This window comes from Cricetulus griseus, chromosome 4 (genome assembly GCF_003668045.3).
Source record: "Cricetulus griseus strain 17A/GY chromosome 4, alternate assembly CriGri-PICRH-1.0, whole genome shotgun sequence".
Lineage (NCBI taxonomy): Eukaryota > Metazoa > Chordata > Mammalia > Rodentia > Cricetidae > Cricetulus > Cricetulus griseus.
Genome location: NC_048597.1, coordinates 157,024,149 through 157,028,406, shown reverse-complemented (window position 1 = coordinate 157,028,406; position 4,258 = coordinate 157,024,149).

Sequence of the window (4,258 nt, the reverse complement as noted above, 5' to 3'; positions counted from 1 at the left end):
GGTCTAAGAGGATGTGTCTTCCAGGCTCAGCTGATGTCAAGGAGAAGATCCATGTTGGCCCCCAGGTCCTCCAGCATGTGGAGAAAAGGAAACTGAGGGCTGAGGGCCGGCCCCCAGCAGAAGGGGCGGGGAAGCTGGTCGGATGTGTGAGGTAATCTCAGGTATAAACAACCTAGAACTTGCCAGACCTGTCCTTCAGCCCCATCTCAAGCCACCCCAGTTACTCAGCTAATACTTGGGCTCTTGAAACTGCCACTTGAATTTATGTGGAGCCTCTGTGTGTGGGGTCCCCTTCACTGCTCTTCCAAGAGCCCTCAAAATATGTGCACCTGAGCCCACAAGAGACAGCCCTGTCCCTACAGTGTGTTCATTTCCAAGTGCCTCAGTGTCCAAATCCCAAATCTGACCACACGAGATGGACGTCTTTGTTTCTCTGATTTCTGTTTATTTTTATGAAAACACTTAACAATGAAATCCGGTGGTTTTGAATTATGCACATAATGAATTACGTCCATTGACAGCAATAAAAATTATGAACTATAGCAAAGTCAATTAGTATAAAACATGTAAGTATGTGAATGGAAACCAGTCCAGGGAATAGTGAGCTGACTCATTGCCTCCTACCGTGTGCTCTGCTCTGCTCGTCAGAGCCAAAGAAACAGGAAGAGACACGTGTCCTGATCCTAGCATAGCTAGCTCTACTAAGAATTGTGGGGGAAGAGGTGTTAGCTGGATTTTGGGAAGAATGATCTAGATCGTGAGCATGTAGAGATCTCAGAGATGTTCTGACAGTCCCTTTCACCTCATTTTACAGATTAAAATGTCGGGATGCCTAGGGACTCTGCTGAACTCACAGGTAGCAAACAGCTGCAGCGGCCACAACAATGAGATGCCAGTACCCATGGCAAGCTTCACATATCCATCATTCATTCATGCAACAACGACGTGCCTGGCCCAACTCCAAAGACTTCATGAAAATCAGTGTGGTTGCAGAATGGTCAAAACTAAACCAAAATCCTTTCCTACACTTTGGGGATTTTTGTGTCGGCAAATTACCACAGAGACACCAGAGCAGGAACTGAATTTAATAGATGGAACTGATTTCCGAAATCTAACAATACCTGGCAAGGGTTGAGAAATACTAGATTGACCAGTTTGTCTCAACCTGGTCCCTCGAGAATAAAAATTAAAAATTGTGACCACTCTAGTCTGCTCCAGTTTCCAACCACCAAATCTGCCCCTGTCCCACTTAACTCTGCCAGGAATGCTCCTTTTGTGACAAAGCTCCAGTCTTGCCCCAACTCTAAGGAGCTCCATGGATTCCCCAACTGGTCCATGTTTCCCTGTGCAATGATTCCTCACCTGAATAAAATTCTCTTTATTTTTATTTTTGCCTCTTTTATGAATTCTTGGTTTACATGAAGTCCTAGGAGCCTAACAGGCTTAGACCCCTGGACCTTTAGTATCAGAACTGACTGAGGGGAGGCTGACAAAACTCAGCAAACCAATGGAGCAACGGGCATCAGGCATCGGGAAGTCAGAGGGGAAGAAGGCAGGAAGGGATGGAGGAGGCTGAGGGTGCCCTGACAATTAGAAACAGTGACCAGGGATGACCGCTGGGGTGAAGTCTGAGGCTGGCTCCTGCCCTTGTTTACATGAGTGGATGTGGAAACTATTACGGCTTAGGATGTTCAGGGAAATCTAAGACACAGAGACTCATGGGTAAACTCCTAGAAGGCCCAGGCAGAGAGCCAAGGAGCCTCTGATTTGAGTGGGCTACTTCACTGGCTGCTCTCCAAGACAGCAGGATTTAGCCTTTGTCCACTTCCTCTTACTGTCCGTGCTCTGGCCATCTGGGTCTGGGTACAGGCTGGTGTTGCATCCTGGATCCCCTTTCTCCCCTTTCCTAAGGAGGCACCCTCTGGACATCAGTGAACTTACAAGGCTATGCTTGAGCCTTGGCATCCAGAGGCCAGGCCTGGAGGTCTCCATTCGGTCCTCCAGGCAGATCACTAGCCTTTTTCAATCCAGGTCTCCCCAGTCTCTGGAGAGAACTCAGACAAGGGGGTTCTGAGCAAGTCAGGGGAACAACTGAAGGCAAAGTCAGTTTGGAAGTCTGCAGGCATGCCTTCTGGAAATCAGTGTTGACACATAGGGCCCAAGAACACAGCTTTGAAGCAGTGTCACCTTTTCCTTGGTCTCCTGTCCCAGAGTCCTTGCTAACCCCAAGTTGTGTGGCCCATATAGAGTCCCCATCAGAGTGGATTCAGTAAACATGGAACACTGATCCTCAGGCTCCAGGGATATGGGTGGGATAGGTATGGGAGCAGCAGGCCACTGCAGGAGAAAGCATGGTGCCATGCTGGGACTGGGCAGGCCATGTAAGACTTCGCTGGCAGTTTTCCACTTTTTGAAAGAAGGTTTTGGGCTACTTGGACAAGACTCAGAGCTTTCCTCCTGCAGAGCTGGCCTTGAAGCTGCCCCTGCTTTGACATCCATACATGACCCTAGTCGGGATCTGCTCTCTCCTGGAGCCCTTCTTCCAGGTTCTGGCCCCTCTACCTGGCTGTCCAATCCTGCCTCCCTCTGCCTGGCTTTTTCTTTCCCTCTTTAAGCTCCCTGACTGTGTTCTAGAGGGCTGGTAGACAGGTCTGACTTCTTTCTACTGGGGGCTCTCAGCAGCACTTTCACTCACTGGGTGGGGATTGTAGGCAATGATGGGGACCCTGAGCAACACAGGGCCCATCTTAATTTGGACATTCCCTACCTCTGGCTCATTTCCTTTGGGGCTAGAGGGAAGTTTTACATAAAAACTAGGCAAAGAAAGCTCATGGCTTCTGGCATGAGGGATGGAGAAAGGCTCAGTGCTGTTTGGAAACCATGCTCCCGGCTCTGAGAGCTTTAGGGTTCCATCCCATGTTGTATTCTGGGACACAGCATTGGCTGCCGCTGCTCTTGGGAATCTCCAGTACTTTCCTTGGGAACCCTGAGTACTGTCTCCTCTTTTCACCAAGTTTTGTTCCCTACCACTCAACACAATGGGATTCTTTCCAGGTCTGAGGCCAAGCAGGACAGAGAGGAGACTCCAAGCCCACCCTAAGGGAATGGGTCACTAGAAGTTACCCCTGAAGCCCAGGGAACCTCCCTCCCATTTACTCTATGCCCAGATCCAGTGGAGGGCAGATGTCTTTTACTCCACTCACCCTGGCAGCTATAATGCCAGCCCTTTCACCCGAGCCTCAGGCCTGCAGCAGGTTGATATAGCTGCTGTCTGAGTTTAGAAACTAAAGACTGTTTTCTTCTTCCTGTGTTGCCCTCAGGGCTGGATGAGCATGAGCAAGGGAGGTCATCACCCAGGCTGAACAATATATAAAGGCAGTACAGTAGCCACGATTTATCGTATTTTAATGCAGTGTTTAAAAACCATCAATGGGGCTGGAGAGATGACTCAGTGGTTAAGAGCACTGGCTGATTTCCAGAGGACCCAAGTTCAATTCTCAGCACCCACATGGCAGCTCACAACTGTCTGTAACTTCAGTTTCAGGGAGATCTGACATCTTTACACCAATACACATAAAATAAATTTTAATAAATTATTTTTAAATCAACATTAACACAAGAAGTCTATCTCTGAACAAAATGTCAAAAATTTGGGTAAAAAGAAGATCAGATTTCTTCCCAGATTTCACCTTCTATTTTTCTTCCTCACAGCTTATTGGGGCCTCAGTTTCCCTGGTAACTCTTCTTCTAACTTTTCAAGGTGCCAAACTATAGGTTTTCTTTTCTTTTTTTTTTTTTTTTTTGGTTTTTCGAGACAGGGTTTCTGTGTGTAGCTCTGGAGACCAGGCTGGCCTCGAACTCACAGAAATCCGCCTGCCTCTGCCTCCCGAGTGCTGGGATTAAAGTCGTGCGCCACCAACACTTGGCTCAAACTATAGGTTTTCAATGAAGGAGAAGCATCTAAGGCAACCAGAAGCCCAGGGCCTGCAGCCTAGGAAGGAAGAGTCCTCTTTGCACGGAGCCCAGCCCTGGGGAACTGCCAGCTCTGCTGTGAATCTTCCTGCAAGTGTTTTTTCACGCTGAATCTCCATGAGTCTGCCTGGCTCAGAATCAGCACCTCATGTCTGTCTGACCACTGCCCAGGTGCAGCTATTGTTGCTAATATGTTCTAAGACTTTCTTTTTCTTTTTTTTTCTTTTTTTCTTTCTTTCTTTTTTTTAATAGAAGGTCTCATGTAGCCCAGACTGGCTTTGAGCTA